Here is a 19,270-nt window from a genome sequence, read left to right as displayed (position 1 = left end):
TAAAAAAATTTAAAAACAAAGACATCGCAGAGAGGGAAATGAATGTGCTCCAATGTAGAGAGACAGGATTTTCAGGAAATATCAAGAAACATGGTAGATTATATATTTGAAAATTTTCTCAATTCAACACACAGCTTATCACTGACTTTGTCACTCTTAACAAACCATTCTTACCCCATTATGGCAGGCTCCTTCCAGCCCTAATTAGTCACCCCTAGCTGGAAGATGAATTGGGCCATTCCTAACCAGAGTAAAAGTTTTATTAACAACTCTGTCCAAGCAACATGAAAGATCTGGAATTTGTCTTGTTAGTGGGGATTCAGGGTTGGTCCTCATACTGCATGCCAGCCATGAGATCACTAATATTTTGCCTCTGGGAGGGGGACTATTCTCAGCATCCTTGTTCCTGGCTGACCTACTATTTTGAAGGAGTTCATAGGTAGATAATGAAAACGCAATCACTCATGTAAAGGTGTAGCTCCTACTATTAGTTCTGCTTCCAATGTATATTGTTCCTTAGAGTGAACCTTCTAGGATATCAAAGCTTGGTGCAGCCAAGAATGACAAACACTAGAGTCCTCCAAATTGAATAGGAGCATTGCATTAAAGATTAAAAAAAGTTGAAAGGATATTGGGCAAGAAAAATCAATGCTTATGATCATACTCAATACCAGGCATTTATCTATAAGGTATAAGTTATTATTTCCTCCTCACAGGATCATGTTATATGAGTTCAGTTTGTTGAAGCTAACTCTTCCCAATTTATTACAATCCTGGAATCTCCAACTTTTTTTTTTTTTTTTTTTTTAAATATCACCTCTTATTGGAGGTTCTTATTTCTGTTTCTGGCCTTGCTTCCATCTGCAAATCTTGGCAAGTCTTTTGATGTCTTGGTGTTAGAATCAGCTTTGCTGTCTAAATATTTTAAATCTGACTGCCTCCTGGAACAAACAATGATTAGAAAAAAAAATCTCACTGAATCTATCTGCAATTCTGCTCATTCTAGAAAAATTTGAATAACAAGAAGGGTGCAAAGTCTTCCTTTTTCAAAATACTCATTCATATCTTTTGAATTTGTTATAATTCTTAAAACTGCAATGAAGAAAAATGAATTACACAGAAGTTCCCACAGCAGACAAAAACCAAAACAAAACAAAACAAAAAACCAAAAAACCCTCGATTTGTCTGATGAAGAAACAGACAGTTAAAATCAAATCAACTAAGAAGCGGCAAAACCAGAGATACACGTACATGTCTTCTGTCTGCGGGGCCTTGAACACCTGAGTGTGCGTGAGTCCATTTTCATTGCAAAGTATAGCCACCAGCAAGCTTTATCATGCATTTAGCTCTTACTCCCACCTGTAACTCAGCCACGGTAAGAGCCAAAGGCAATCACTGTTTAGCTCCCTGCTTTCACCTCGCAGCTTAGAAGCTTTTGGAGTGGGCTGGGAAATAAAGGTTGGATCTGGGCAGCAGTGGGGGCTGATCTGTCCCGGAAGTTAACACCAGCCTCCGGCTCAGTAATTGCCCAAAGCTTGCGCCCCCTGCCGGGGCCTTAGCGTCGCCTCAGGCCCTTTCTTGCTACTGTAATTAGATTTTGAAAATCTTGATACCTTAAACACAATATAAAGATTATCTAAGCCTGAACGTTTAGACTAGGTTAAAATTAATAACTACCCTCTTAGTCATGGTGTCACCTGTCTGCAGTTGCAGTTAACCAAAAACACAGATAGTAGCAAGTTTTAGATATTCAGTGCAAGATATTTTGAAAGACTGCATTCACATAAATTTTATTATAGCATATTGTTAAAATTGCTATATTTTATCATTGTTAATTTTATACTGTACTAATTTACAAATTAAGCTTTATCATAGGCATGTATGCATAGGGGGAAAAAAGCCATACCATATAGACAGGGTTTGATAATATCTGTGGTCTGAAGATATACTGAGGGTCCTGGAATGTATCCCCTCTGAAAAAGAGGGTACTACTAATACTGGTAATTTGTACTGTAGCCTAAAATTGAAGAGAGTCATTTTAATACAAATTTCATCTGTGACTATTTTGGTCTATTATTTTTTGTAACCTCAAATTATTTAATAAATTCTTATTTTTCTTATTTACTTTGAAATTTGGCAAAGATTTTAAAACTGTCTTTCTTAAATATTAACATTGTGACATTTTAAATGTATGAAATCTTTATCAGAAAAGAGGTTTCTAATACTGTTATGGTTTGGCTGTTAGGGGTACCCCCAAAACTCACATGTGTGAGATAATGCAATAAGGTTCAGAGGAGAAATCATTGTGTTGTGAAAGCCTTAACCCAATCAGTGAATTAATCCCCTGATAGGGATGAACTGAGTGGTAACTGAAGTAGTAGGGTGTGACTGGAAGAGTTGGAAATTGGGGGGCATGGCTTTGGGGTATTTGTATCTAGTGAGTGGAAACCTCTCTCTCTGCTTCAAGTTCATTGGCACTAAATTTATCTATTCTTTGTTTTCACTTGAGCAAAGTCTGAGTATTTAAAATAGCAGAGTAAGATTATATATGTGTGTGTGTGTGTGTGTGTGTGTGTGTGTGTGTTGCTGGGGACTGAGCCAGGGCTTTGTGCATGCAAGGCAAACACTCTCCCAACTGAGCCATATCCCCAACCCCAAGATAATATTTTAAAGTCTTTTCAGTTAAAATAGTGAATGGTTCAATGATTCTGTGACTCTGTAGTATATTATTTGGGTATCCTTTCTTCTCTTGAAAATAATGTTATTATACATATGAAAGTTCTTAATTCCATAAACTATATATGGTTGATTCTAACATGCAAACCAGGCATTTTTGTAAAACTAATCTTTCTCCTTGTATTATTATTTTCCAAATACATATTCCCTTTCTACTACTTTATTGATTATAATGTATGCTCCCTGTCATAAAGGACAGAGACTAGCAGGTAGGGTGAATAGATTTAGCATAACGTATAACCAGAACTGAAGAAAAAGTAACTTAGCATTGCTTTTTCTCCCCTCTAATAATAGCCTTGCAATATTATTTAAGCTGTTGGAAGGTCATGCAGATGTGACATGGTAGAATTGTCAGGTTATAAGAAGACAAAAAGTAAAACACAACAACAACAACATCAAAGACAATTTCAGTTTCTTTCTTTCTTTTTTTAAACTACTATTTATAATAGTAATGAGTTGGTGCTTTCTAGTAGACCTCAACTTCTATTGCAATAAATTCTAGGAATATTCCTTGACAGTACTAAAATATTGAGTTGTCTTGGATTAGAGGACAGTGCACCTGTAGTAGTAGGAAGGTGAGAGGTGAAAGAGGCCACTGATATTAAATATAACAAGTTTTATAAATGGACTTCTTTAAAAGTAATGGAGCATTCTTAATTGAAGCTCAGTTCCATTGCTTTCAATGAAAAATACTTAATGCAAATGCTTTGGATCAATCTGTACTCAGCAGCTAGAAATACTGTAAAATAAAGAACATTTCTCTTAAATCTTTGCTGTCAATGAAGCAGTTTATGGTAGAATGCACTATTGATTTCAATAAAAAAGTTATTAAGTAGACTGTGAATATATAAAAGTATAATTTTTGAAAAATACTAAAGTATTAAAGCAGTAAAAATGTTAACATTTGGAATTATTGAAAGATATATATTAGGAAGCACCTCAAAATATGGCTTACTTGAAACTCATGACTTATTTTGAGAGAAGAACAGTTGTGTTATCACAGTAAGAAATCTAGGGTTGGCATGAGAGCAAAAGATTTATGGAAAGTTCTTAGAAAGTTCAAAAGTTCCAGCCAATTGTAGTGTAGCTCCATTCCCTATCTTCAGTATTTTTGAATTTGAATAATGTGATTTAATTATGACTGATGAGAAAAATGTGAAATGAAAGACAATTCAAATATTCTCTATGTAAAATCCTTCAGTTTGAATGTTATAAAAGAGTTTCATGCTTTTAGAAAAAGAAATCCAGTTTCTTCTCTCTAATGTTAATGCTAAATTCATATTTAAAGACTAGGAATTTCATAGAATTCTAGTTTTTATCCTTAATTTGTACACATGAATTAAAATCAAGAATATTATGGTTCACTGTCATGAACCAGCTGAACAGTACACTGACCCTGTGGACTTACCCTCTTCACTGGAATCCATACATGGAAGACAAGTTACCTTTTAAAATAAAATTGATTCTTATAAATGATTTTTATTACAAATTAATGATCTGTGAAGAGTCAAATCTTCTGAAGAGTTTAACATATTGTTCTGTGTACTAAGGTGTAGTTGGGAAATTACAAATTGTTTTAAGCTTCAGTCACTTAGAGGAAATCAATTCAGACTTCATTAAAGTACCATCTGAATTTTTTTCTGCCCAGATACTTTGTGAACATCAATGTAGAACAGCACTATTTTTTTAAACAAATATTATGAATAATAAATATTTATTTTTCTGATTTATTTTCAGATTTGGTGAAAGGTCAAGTTAAATACTATTCATTTGTAATTGCTGTAATAATCTACCATTTTTTCCTGCCATTTGCCATAGCTCAATCATTATGATAAATGCTTTACAAACTTTAGCACTCTCCAGAATCCTGTGAGAAAAATGTGAAAAAACAAGACACAAAAAACTCAATAAATTACCCAAGGTAATGTAATTGATAAATGAGGGAGTCAGAATTCGAACTTAGACCAGTTTTATCAAAACCTGAATTTTTAATCACTTTTCTATTAATTGGATGTAATTACTTCTCCAAGTCATGTGGCTAATGTATTAGGCAAGATGATTTAGTGCAAATAACAGCTAATAAAAGAAAAATCTATGGGAATGATATAGGGAGGATTCGCAGAATTGTAAAAATAGCAAAAGAAATAGAGCTGTTTTAGAGGACAGGAATGAGAACAAGGATCTGGCATAAAATTAAATCTATTTCTCTTTTCACTCATATATTTTGGTAGATTTAGAAATTTTACACATACTGTTTTATATCGGTAGCATTTCTCTGTATAAATTGCCATTATTTCTTTTGACAACCATATTAACTGAGACCTGCATACTCGGTGAATTGAGTTGTCCAAGCATTGGTCACAAAGACAGGATGACAGCTCAGTCCTCCAAGATGGTATGCCATGCTCTGCTAATCTTCGTGTGTTTGATAAAGACAATCCATATTTTAAAAGTTTATATAAAGTGCTGGGCACTATTTTACAATGGTAAATGAAAGTTACCTTTATCAATAGGAATTTCATTAATTCTCTGGCAAAAAAAATCATTAAAGTGGTTTTCTACCAGATATACACTTTAAAATACATTTGGTTTTACTTAAATTTAAAAAAAAAAAATAAATTAAATAAGAATAAAATACATTGGGTCTGTAGCATATGTACCATGAGAAAAGGCTTTCATGATAAATTTTTTCCAGTATTCTTTTCTTTGATTTAACCTTGTATATCAGTAAAATAAAGGTTAAGCTATTGATTACTTTCTGTGATATGTAGAAGATATTTTACCTTTTGCTATGTAAAGGTATCAAACAGACAGGTTTCCCAATTAGATGTCTTATCCACAAGATGGTGTCCTAACATTAACAACCAATAGACTGAGCTTGCAAGTGGAATCTTCACTTGGCAAAAGTATTTTTCAAGTTGAAAATGCCAAATGACCATGCATCAAAATAATTACTCCTCGGCCTATAGCTTTGTGCAAGAGATACTTGGAAAAATATATTGTTCAACTCAATTTGATTAACTCTCTTTTTTTATAGATTTGTATTTATTTATGTTAATGCTGTGGTGGAACACTCAGTTCATTAACTTCTAATTTAGCTAAAATAGAGAGGAAAACTGTTTTCCTTGTATATCACAACAATTTTTTAAGTGGCATGATAGCTGAACTTTGCATGATATAGATTTTATTGACATTAGCAAAAGCACACTTAACAGTGTATGATATTTATCATGTTTTAAAAAAAATTCTATAATGATTTGCTGTTGGAAAAAATCAGGGATAGCAATAACTACTTAATCTTGTATCTGACTCTTTAAATATCAGAATATGGCAAGTGATATGTCATTTTTCTGAATTGAATTTCATTGTTTTCTGCTTTCAAAAACCAGTAGTTAGTCCCAGTATCCTGAGAAATCTCTGGCTCTAAAAGTTTTTACTGATTATTGCTGACTGTTGAACATATAGAGAACATCATAATATCCAACTTTATGGGAAAAGAAGTTGGATGCATTTTATTGTTTTTAAGAGAATCTGAATAAAAAAGGAAATAATTTTGGATAACATTGCATAGATCAGTTATAATCTCCAGCTCCATTTTGACACTAATTTAAAAGAAGCCATGTGTTCTACAATTGAAAGTAGTACTTTTGATTTTAAAGAGAAGTTTTCCGTCTTTATGTTATCTCCATTTCAATGAGCCCATTATCTGTTTGAGAGGAGTGCTTTTGTTTTTGATTTTGGGAGAAGAGCAAGTAACTTTTTTTGTCTTTTGCTTTTATTTATTTTTAATTGACAAATTAATATTGTACATATTTATGATATATAACATGATGTTTTGACATGTATACATTGCGGAGTAATTAAATCAAGCTAATTAACCTATTCATTATCTCAAAAACTTTTTTGTGTCAAACACAAATCTACTTACTATCTACTAAAATCTACTATCTTAGCAATTTTCAAGTACACAGGACACTATTAACTATAGACACCATGTTATTTGGTCAGATTTCTTGAACTTATTCTTCCTAACTGAAACTTTGTGCCATTTGACCAATATTTTGTCAACCATTCTCTCAGTAACCCCAGGTAACTTCCATTTTCCTGTCTAAACTAAGAGTTTAGACCCCAAAACTAAGAGTTTTGGACTCAACATTAAAGTGAGATTATGTATTATTTGTCTTTCTGTGTGAGACTCATTTCACTTAACATAAAATCCTCTAGGTTTATCCTCATTGTTACAAATGGCAGAATTTTCTTCTTTTAAAGGCTGAATTGTTAGTATTTCATAATGTGTGTGTGTGTGTGTGTGTGTGTGTGTGTGTGTGTGTGTATGCATACATATGTATATGTGTATGTGTTTTTTAAATCTGTTCATCCACTGATGGACTGTTAGGTAATCTTATACTTTAGATGTTATGGATAATACTGCAATGAATATGAGAGTACAGATATTTCTTCAACATATAGATATTATTTTTTGTGTGTATATATCCAGAAATAGGATTTCTGGATCATATGGTAATTCTACTTTTAATTTTTTGAAGAACCACCATACTGTTTTTGATAAGCTGCACTATTTTACATTCCCACCAAGAGTGCACAATGGTTCCCTTTTCCCCACACTTTCATCAACACTTATCTTTGGTCTTTTTGATAATGACCATTCTAACAGGCATGGGCTGAAATTTGATTGTGGTTTTAATTTGCATTTCCCAATGAGTAGTGATGTGGAACATTTTTCACAAACAGGATATATCTTCTTTTGAGAAATGTCTATTTAGGTCCTTTGTGAACTAATGGGTTGTTTTCTTATGAGTGAGTTGAGTTTCATATATATTTTGGATAGTAGCCCCTTATCATGTACTGTTTGCAATTATTTTCTCCCAATTTGCAGAATTTCTTTTCACTCTGTTGATTGTTTCCTTTGCTGTGTAGAGCTTTCTAATTGGTATAATCTCATTTTTTTTTTCTTTGTTGCCTATGCTTCTGGGGTCATTTTAAAAACTGATTGCTAAGCAGAGTGTTTTTGAGATCTTTCTATATTTTCAACCTGAAAAATAAAACCAAACAAAATTAAATGAGTAGTTATGTTAGAGAACAAGAAAGAAATATGTTAAGTGAAATATATAGAATTCCTTAATAAGTTACTTTCTGCATTAATGATACAAAATTTTTATAATATTTTGGAAAAAATCTGGCCTATCTATTAAAATAATAACATACATATTATTGAATCCAGTCCCAATCTTAGAAACTCATAAAATAAAAGTGCTAGTTCATAAGGACATTTATACAATAATGATTATTTTATCATTTTTCATGGAAGGCCAAATGAAAAAAAAAAGAAAACTATAAAGAAGGCGAATTCCTATTGAAAGATAAATGATTGAATTTATTATGATATGTCTACATCATAAAATATCATTCAGTAAAACAGATATATGAAGCTATCAACCAGTACAAGTTATACTGGAGGAATTTATACTATGTGTTATTAAAAGGCAAAATTAAAATTGATGATAAGACCCCATTTTAAGAACAACAGAAAAATCTCTTTCATATGTTCAATATGTATGTACATGTATATATCTGTATATCTTTGTACCTGATTAAACAGTAATGGCAGGATAAATGGAAGAATTTACAATGGTTTATCAGTATGGGATCCTTGTTGATGGTTCTCAAAGCCAGATTCCCCAGAAATCAGATTCTGAGACAAAGATTGGCATTCAAGAATTTTATGGGAAAACCCCATACTTAGTCTTAGAATCAACCATTGAAGAAAAATTAAGAAAAGTAGACTAAGCTTAAGGAAGGGTTGGGCTCTGTAGCAGTCATAACAAAGACTTCAGATGTTCCTTTGAAGACCTTTGGAGTTAGCATAACCCTGTATAGTATAGTCATTCCAAACTGGAGGAAGGGCATCTTCTTGCCCCATACTTCCCCTTCCAACCCTTTAATGACCAGAAATTGGATATAAATTGCTCCCAGAAAGGTGTGAATGTATCTGCAGCTGTCTTCCACTGAGGGTAATCCTCAAAAGGATTTAACAGTGAGCCATCAACTGTCAAAATTCCTAGCAGCTACAATAAATCTTGTTAGCCCTGAAAGGAGTTAAAGAAATCTGGTAGACACACCATAGCATCCTCTAAAGATTAGAGTGCAGAGTAATGTGTTTCAAATGCGGAAAGAGAAAGAAAGAGGTAGTAGTACAACAAAATAAATAATAAAAGCATTTAAACAAGTGGCAAATGTACACCAATACTTCAAGTGCTATGAGAGTGGGTATACTATGAAAAATTCATAATGGCTTACCTGGAAAAACCTCTTTATGAAACCTCTCTTGACCTACTTTTTTTGGGGTCATCCTTACTTTCCAGTATAACATATTTTCTTTGACAGTACTGTAGAGATAAAATGCGCAGTAAAGAAAAACTTTAAAATTCCTGATTTCAAGTATTCCTAAATGTAAAGATTTTATTTTATTTTTTATTTTTGGAAGGAATACATGCCTGAGGAAGGCAGTTGCATCATTCTTGTATACCTACTGCAGTATTTTGGCTATGGTAAATATGTTCTCACTATAGTTTTTGAAGAAAATGTAAAAGTAAATAGATAAGTATGTTAATAATACCGTGTACCTGAATATATTATAGAAAGTCTCTATGAGAGTATTGTAGTTAGAGTCATTTGCTGAACATCTTTTTTTATAGCAGACAATTTATTAAACCCTGGGTACACAAAACAAAAGACACAGTGATTTCGAGACTCCTAGGATAGATAGACACAAAAATAGGCAGAATGGTGACAGCTATGGTGATGGAATACCATGAGAACTCAAATGACTACCTGACATGAACTAGAAGTTGGCAAGTGAAAGACATCAAAGCTTCCAAGAGAATAATTTTCCAAATTGTGGAATAGATTTGTGGGCATGTGAATAATAACAGAAAATCTGAAAGCAATAAGGGTACTCTCAGGGAACTGTAAGCAGTTCAGTGTGTTGTAGTTGAGATCGTCAAGTGAGTAGACAATCTCATTTGTCTACTCACAAGTTGGAATAATGGCAAGAATATTAGATGACATTGGAAATGAGGCTGGGACAAGATTGCAGTCAGGAGTCTGACAAGAAACACATGGTGCAAAGAGAATTATTTGAACATAGTAGAATAAAATGTCTATGTAGAAAGATGGGGAGGGGAGTAAGGGCCAGACATTTGCACCCCAGGACTAATGCAGAAAGAATCAGAGAGGCTTCTAGTCACAAAAGGGCTACATAGAGGGAGTTACCTTCCAAGAGGCATTGCTTCTATGGAGGGATGCTTCAAAACTTTAGTGACATTGAAAGAAGGTTGCTAAGAGAATAAGTGCTTGGATGGGACCACAGGACAAAGGAGCCCAGGAACATGTTCTTATAGACAACATCTTGAAGCCTGATAAAGTATGAGAAAAATTAAGAATGGGGCAAAGAGGATGTGTGAAGACACCCTTGGAAACTTTGGCAGTAGTCTGGGTCTGGGAGAGTGATTATGGTGGCTGTGTAAAAGTGCTCATGGAGGGAATTCAGAGAGTGGACACAGTCTACATGTAGGAGGTAAAGAGCAACAGATCTTGGTAACAGTAGGACATGGAAACTGAGGGAGAGAGAACTGTTAATTATGATTATTATGTTTCTGAGGACAGGACCAGAGGACAGTTGTAACTCTTCCTCACATTTCTGCTAACTCTTCCGTCAAATCCTCATTTATGGTGATGGTTACTTTGTTTATGAACTCCTTGCCTTTTCTTACTAAGTCATTTCATTTTCACAGATTTCCATTCATAAGTTTCTTCTGACAATTCTCCTTACTTACTCCTAACTCCTCCCTCATTTGGTGCAGTCTAATTATGGATGGAAATAGCATGGTACCAATTAGAAGTTTGGTGTCATTCATCTATTGAAGGGCGTCTAGGTTGGTTCCATGGTTTAGCTATTGTGAATTGTGTTGCTATGAACATCGATGTGGCTGTGTCCCTGTAGTATGCTGTTTTTAAGTCCTTTGTGTATAGACAGAGGAGAATGCAAAGTACAGGTATAAAGACACAAATTGATGTGAATATACTGTGTATACAACCAGGAATATGAAAAATTGTGCTCTATCTGTGTAATAAGAATTGTAATGCATCCCACTGACATATATAAATAAAAATAAATAAATAAATGTAAAGCTTAGGGGAGAGCACTGTATCAAGTTGGTGTTCTCCAAATTAAAATTATCTATAGCAATAGCCTTGGGTTTGTATAGACATAACAAATTTGCTTTGTATTTATTCATGTCATTTAATGTTTTATCTGGATAAAAAAGATGTTGTCAATAAGAAAAAATAAAGAAGTTTGGTGTCATTAAAATTCCTTCAGGTTAGTGATAAAGTTTCCAGTTAAAACCTCCATTTATACCTATCTTGCACATGTTCCCTCTTCAGAAATAACTCTCTGGTTAGCAGAGCAACTTATGTCCTTTGCCCCTTCAAGATGACAAACAAAAATGCAATGTCTAAGTATTTTAAAATGCAGAGAATCCAGTAACAACATAGTTCATCCTAAAACTAAGTTATTCTGGCAACACAGTGTGTAATCTGGAAAAAAAAATTGAAACAGATCTATCAGATATTTTTCAGTTTCATTGATTGGACAGATCCTCCTGAACGCATTCCAACAAAGGAGAAAATAAAAGACCTGCAATTATTTTGCATGGATACTGATCAATTAGAGTATAAATTATTGTATATGACTATATGATCTAGTAGTGTATGTACCATATATATCACAATAGAATACCAACAATCAAGACATTGAACTCAAGTACTGCTAACATTTATATTATTTTCTGTGTCAACAGGATGAGACTGTGTCAAAAAATTAAGAATTTGAGGTCATTATATCCCATTAATCACTATAATTGTATTCATGAATCATATTCCTTAATATTAAGCATGTAATCTGGGGTGGTAGGATGAGCCTGTAGTCCCAGGACTTGGGAGGATCTCTTGAGTCCAGGAGTTGAAGACTAGCCTGAGCAACATAGCCAGACCCTGTGTAAAAAAGAAGAAAGATTCAGCATGTAATTTGCATTCTCTGGTGGAATAGAAACATGTTACATTTAATTTCTCAGATGAGGAATTCTACATGGATTTGATCTTGAATTCTTTCATAGGAAAGCAAAATGATATAGTAAAATCCCCAGAACCTGAAATTGAAACCCCAGGATCTGAGTCCAGCATAGATACTTAATAATAATGTGACTTGTGAGTTTCAGTTTCTTTATCAGCAAGACAGAAATAACACCAAAATACTAGAGTTATGTTGAGGAAATAAATGTAGAGGCATTTTATAAATTGCATAGTATAATGTTATTACAAATTATTGTTATTATTAATCTTTAAATAGGAATACTGTCCCTATTTCTAGTTTCCTTGAATTCATAATAAGTTGTTTCCTATATTACTGCCTTAATAACTTAATAACGTAATGCTTATTTAACTTGGGGAAAGGCCTGACAAAGATCAGAAAACAATATTTGAAATGATATGTTCAACAGAGAAATCAATTTTTTGTTTTAGTGACTATATTTGAATTTGGTGTCAACATACCTTATATACAAACAGAGATATGAAAAACTGTAGTATATAGGTGTATTAAGAATTGTAATGCAAAAAAAGAGTATGTGTATAATGGCATAATTTGACATGAACATGCTTTATATACAGAGTTATGAAAAATTGTGTTGTATATGTGTAATATATATTGTAATGTATTCCACTGTTGTTGTGTATTTAAAACTAAATAAATTAAAAATAAACAAAAAACAAGGTTAACTTAAAAAATGACCTTGCAAACTGAATTATGCAAAGTAATCTTAATAATTGACAGGAAAAATTATAACTGTTATGTGGCATTTAAAATTTTTTTGTCAAAATATTTAACATTCCTACTATAGGTTTAAATGAAAAGAGAAATCAAATATTTTCTGAATACACTGATTGTGAGACATTGATTGTGTTTTATTTCCTGGAAAAAATTATCAAGATTCATTTGAAAAGTGCTTGTTTTTTCTTCTTAGATTATAACTTAGCATATGAAAACAATATACTTTTTATACCTTGATGAATTGTCAAACTTCTTTCTAATTGTGAATCCATTTTTAAAATTTTATCTTTATTTTCAAAGCCCTAAAATATCTCCAAGAGTTCATTTAATGTGCATTTTATTGATTGATTGATTAGAATATTTTCATCATAATTTCTTATTTATGATGATTAAATTCCAAGAATATAAAATTTCACATATAGCATTATTAATTTTCATTTATTTTATGCATTTTCATCTTTTGACCAGTTTAATATCTGAATTATCCATTTGTATAAAAAGCTACCTGGGTTTACTACTGGGAGACAAGGAGAGAGCACAGCTACCTACTTTACTATGGGGAGTAAACTGAATCAGAGCTGCATGATGACTGAGATCAACAGACCATGAAAGAAGTAACATGATTGTTCCAGTATCTGCTCTTTATATAGTGACTGTAAGCTAAAGAACTAGCAGTGAAATTTTTTCTTTATGTAATTTACTCACAGTCAATATAATGTGGTAATTGAAGTTTGAACCATGTTGTTAGGCTATTACTGTTATTAAACAATAGTTTTTAAAAATTCATCTTGGAACAATACAAAACAAAGACTGCATATATCTAAAACAAGAGCTAAGAAGAGATAAAAACAAAACACACATACAAATACTTATACAAACAAATAATGTAAAATTCCTTAGGTTGGACATAAAGAAAATAGGAGTCCTCTTCCTGTGACCCTTCCAACTTGGTAGCTGGATCACTTCCTAATCTATGTGGGAATACATTATAATAAAGTGCATCATATGTGCACTGTTTGGAGGTGAATAAAATTTATAGCATCTTTTATTTATTTAATGTATTTAAAATTTATTGTTTTTGAATATGCAAAAATTCAAGTGGTTAAATTTTCAAGTTACAAAAGGTTATGAAATAAAAAGTCTTACTATTGCCCCTTTTCTAAAATACCAGATTCTTTTCACTGAGGGCAATGAATACTATCCTCTTTGAGATGGTTTGTGAATATACAAATGAAAATATTCATATACACAATACAAACAAAATATTCCCATCATTTTAAAACACAAATTTTAAGCAGCTAATATTTTTGAGCATTTGCCATGTAGCATTATGCTTAGATTCACATGTATTTGTTTCATTTAATCCTCAATATAAACTCTTCATTGGAGAAAAATAATTTTTGAAAGTATAATCCTTCTGCCAAAACCACATCCACTATATGGATCATGTATTGTCTAGATATTCTGTCTCTCCTAAAGTAAGTTTTTAGTGAGACTACACTGCCTAGGATGCATGCAATAGTCACACAATAGCATTTGAGTAATCTACTAGTCCTTTTATGGTACTGGACATTCTTTTTGCTATATTAGCCTATGAAATGTGATGCTTAGGGCATTTGAGGGAGACAAAAGTATCTCTAAAACCATTACATCTCTCTTAGGAGGAAAATGTTTGGCCACCATCTGTACTAGGAAATTGTCCAACTTGCTTGGAAGAAGCCCAGTACTGAATGCATGTCTGTGGTCTATTCTCTGGAATTGCCAGGCTCTCTCCTTGTTGGGCACTGGGATTCTATCTGATCCCCAGTACATTTGTTTTTACATGTACACACACACACACACACACACACACACACGCGCGCGCGCGTGCGCGCGCTCTCGCATGCATCCTGTTTGCTTCTTTATTCATTCATCAACAAATATACCTGTAAAGTGTCTAAATCTTGCACAATTGAAACATGACATTTAGAAAAACTACCAGTATGCCTCAAAGCCTGTGCACTTTTTGATTTCATAAACTGAGTTCTTCTTGACAGTTTATGCTTAAGAGTCTGTTGTAAGCAGAGATAATATATTTGACAATTGCAGTTAGCAATTATGTGTTTTTTGATGTGCATTTTCTGAAAGAATCTCATGGAGTAGTATTGGAAGGAGTGGAACAGGAGTGTTCTGCAAGTGAAACTAGGTTATTTCAAATCCTCACTATGCATTCCTCTTTTTTTTTTTTGTACAGTGAAGCTGCTGAATGTTTTTTATCTTACCTGTTTTCTGAGTGTGGAAAACTGGAGGTTGAAGATCAAGTTTTTAAGAAGTCAAGTCACATACTCATATACACACAGACACTATCTGTTCTGGGAGGTCTTGGCATATAAATTAAGTGCTTCTCCATGGAACCTTTACCCTTTTAAAAGAATTGCACAAAACTTGATTAACAATTCAAGGAAGGACGACGGATGGTGATTTTGAAGAGTTACTAATAGTAGAGGACTATGCTATGTATTTGCTTGCACGTCTGAAGGCCTAAGATTTTGGCATGGCTGTGTGTTTGTGTTCAGGAATAGTGTACTCTATTATAATACTTAGGATTTAGAGCAATTTCTTTCTGAATACTAGGTTTGTGCATAGAAATCTATTCTCCTTTTGGTTCACTTCTAGGTGCATGTTTTTTAAATTGTGAAAGCTCCAGTCTTTGTTTTAAATATTAGATGTAGGTTAAAGATTTATTTCCATGTATAAAATAACTAAATTTACTTATTATTTGTAACAATATTTAAAAAATGAAATTAAATATCTGTATGAAAGAACCAAGTTTCAGTCAATGATCTCATTCACTACTTTATTTAGGAATTTGAGCTCAGCCCATGTGAGCACCTTCAATTAGCCCTCCTTTCATTTTAAAGACTCTGTGATTTCTTTCTTCTCTTGTGCATGCTGTTCAGGAAGGACAGGTCCTCCTGGGTCCTTTATCTTATCTCTATCCTCCCCTAGAAACTTGTTTTATCATTTGCTTTTCATGTGTCTCCTTTTTGCTGGTTTATTTCCTTGGTTAACAACATGTACAGCTATCCTCTACCCTCTCTCCTGTCCTTCAATTACTTGAGAAGAAACACTTCTCAAAAGGATTCTATATTCTCCACCTCATTTACCTTCTGCCTACTTGCCATTCTGTCTTCACCATTCCTAAAGGCATTATTCTGGAACAATCAGTGATTTATTGAGTGTTAACTCTGATGACCTTTCAGTCCATGATTTCAGTAAACTCTGAAGCAGCTGAGTTTACTAGGGTTCCAAGTATAGTGTTTTATTTATTTAATTTTGTCTTGATATATTTGTGTTCTTCTGTACCATTAGAAAGTCTCCAGTTCTCTAAGTTTCTGTATTTGGGCCCCTCTTTGCTGTCTCACTTTGTCTCCTGTTTTCTTTGTTAGTTCAGTTTTATTGACCATCTCCATATAGTAACTTGCAGATACACTTCTCTGATACTTCTTGAAAGGTCTAGATCATTGATTCCAGCTTGTTTCAAGGTATTTTTCATAATTCACTGCCTCCCTCATTCATTTATTTATTTTCATTGAGAACTTACTAGGCCATAGGCATTTTTCTAGAGTAATGGAAACATTCCAGGGAGAGAAAAATGCCTAAGCAAACCAATAAGAAACTGATGGTAAGTGCTATGAAGAAAAGTAAATCAAGTTAAGAAAAAAAAAAAAGGGAATGAAATGCAGTGACAAACTTAAATTGGATAATCAGCGAAGTCCTTTTATGCAATGACAATCAGAAATTTGAAGGACAAAATATTGGGAGCAAAATATTCCTCACAGAGAGAATAGGCCCTAAGGTACAGGGGGCAAATGGAGGCAAATGTGACTGGAGTATAGTAAGCAAAAGACATTCTCCCCATTTTCTTCCTCTCTCTCTCCCTGCCTTGTCTTATTATAGAGATAATATACTCTCATCATTAAGAGATTGATACTTCTTGAAACTTATTGTATGTAATACATATTATATATAATCTAATATACATTTAATATAAAATCTTACAATTTTACCACATTGTACACACACACACACACACACACACACTCACACACACACAATACAACATTTCAAAAAGATGCCAGGGTCTCAGATCACAGAGACTATGGGGCATGGTAAGGAACTTGCCTTTGAATTTTACTCCAAATTATGGAATAAACCATAAAGAACTGTGAACACAGAAGTAATAATATCTTTATTATGCCTGTAATATAAAATAGCCACTATGGCTGCTCTGTGGAATGAATGTATGTGCTCAAGTATGGAAGCAGTAAGACCTTTTAAGAGTGTGATACAATATATAACAATGATAAAATGTTGATAGCTTATACCAAGATGTCAAAAATGAATGTTGTCAGAAGTGGTAAGATTCAAAATCTATTTCTAAGGAAGATTTGAGAGCATTTGATATGGTACTGTATTGCCATGTGGAAAGGAAAAAGGATTTGTCAAGAAAGATTGGGTAATAGAAACTGATAGGAACATCCCACATTTATTATGAAGCAAAAGATGGGAATGAATTAAATTTCAAGGGCAATGAAGCCAAGAGTGTGATTTTAAGTATGTTAAATCTCAGATACCTATTAAATATCTAAAGAAAAATCAGTTAATTGTTTTTATACATAATCCTGGAGTTCAGAGGTGATATTAAGCAAGCTACATAAACATGTCATTTTTCAGCAAATAAAAGTCATTGTTCTGCATGAAATCTTTGGAAAACAAGTACAGATAAAGGAAAATCCAAATGTAAGGACTAATCCACAGTGTTTAAAGGTCAGGAAGATGAGTGGGAATGAGAAAGAGTGACTAAGGAACCTAATAGTAAGTGAATGCTTTAAGAGAGAACTTGTAAGCACTGCTGGTTGGGTGAATAAGAGGAAGACTGAGAAATGGATTTATTAACATGGAAGTCATAGATGACCTTGACAGGGAGAAAAAAAATCTCATGATGTAGATCAACACAGCCTTATATGGAAAGGATCAAGTGAGGGCTGAATAAGGAGTGGACACAGGAAGGAGAAACACTTTTTCAAGAAATTTTGTTGAAAGAGAGTTGAGTGTGAATAGGGAAAAAGAGTTGGTGGTAACTTGGTATTTGCTGCAAGTAATGTGAACCCAACATTAATGTTATTTTTTCTTTAAAAAGTAGCAATAACACAATGCTTGCACATTCTCATGGGAATCAACCAATAAAGAAGGAAAAATTGATTCGAGAGAGAGAATTATGGTAGGTGCCTTGTGTTCTTGAGTATGGGAGAAGTTGATCAGGACATCGCCGGAGGTTGGTTTTAGGAGGCTATATATCTGTTTCAACTACTGCACCAGAACAAGCAGCATAATATGTGAATATGGATCTAAGTACATGATTAATTCAGTGTGGGAAAAATGTAAAATTCTCCTGCAATTACTTCTAATTTTTCAAGAAGTAAGAAGCTTATCAAGTGACATTTGAGAGTGAGAGTGACAGGAGATTTGGAGGTTTGAGGAGAGAAAAGACTGGGAAACAATTACCTCAGAGAGCAGGTATTGAACATTTTTGACAGCAACACAGAATAAGAAATATCATGATCTGGGAAGTAAATGCATGAGAACACACACACACACACACACACACACACACACACACAAAACAAGTTTCAGTAGTTAAGACCCTAACTTCACTTTCTTTCAAAGCACTTCAATTATGTTTTATTCACAGAAGGTGGATAGTGACTCACTAAACAATTTCATGACACACTAATGGGTTGCAATGTGCTGTTTGAAAAACACTCATCTAGAAAAATTGAAGAGGAAAATTTCTAAAGCAATGTAATAGGATTCCTGTGCAGCAAAATAGGCCCACTTAAGGATTGAATGTAAAATGAGACTGATCAACAAAATCAACCCCAAATCATTATGACTCCCCCTCTTCCACTTAGTCTTCCTGCTGAGATCCCTATTTATTCTTAAATCCCCTGTTCTCTAGTAACACCGGGTTGTTACTCGCTGATTTTCTTCCCATACTTCATTTCTGTAACTCTCTTCATTTGATCAATCACAAAATTTTAATGATTCTACCTATGAATTCTCACCAGCATCTGTTTGAGTTCCATTATTTCCACCAGAGTTCAGGCTTATAGCTTGTTTCTCCACCCTGTATTTTGCTTTTCTTTTCTAATTATGATAATTATAGCTGCTTGTTAAAAAGACAAATAATTTAAAAAAAAAAAAAACCACAATTTCACTATATAAAGATTACCTAGCTAAATTTATTGATATATGTGTGTATATATATATATGTTCAACCATTTTAAATACATGCTATATAATTTCTTTGTGATTTTATATACATAATTTTACATATAAATATAAAATATGACCATTTTATAATATTGCTTGCTTTTAAAATAACATATTGTGAATTTCTGCTCACCTAATAGTGTTTGACAAAAATCATATTTAACAACAGCTCAGTGTTGTTTCATGTATGGTGTTTTAATCTAAACCATTTTGTTGAACTTACATGGTCATGTGCATGTATTGTTCAGATCCTGGACTTTAGGGATGCCAATGTCCCCAATTGCTGTGCTCTGAAATTAAATCCAGCAG

Source organism: Callospermophilus lateralis, chromosome 5, assembly GCF_048772815.1.
Source record: "Callospermophilus lateralis isolate mCalLat2 chromosome 5, mCalLat2.hap1, whole genome shotgun sequence".
Taxonomy (NCBI): domain Eukaryota; kingdom Metazoa; phylum Chordata; class Mammalia; order Rodentia; family Sciuridae; genus Callospermophilus; species Callospermophilus lateralis.
Note: the sequence above shows the minus strand (reverse complement) of the source record.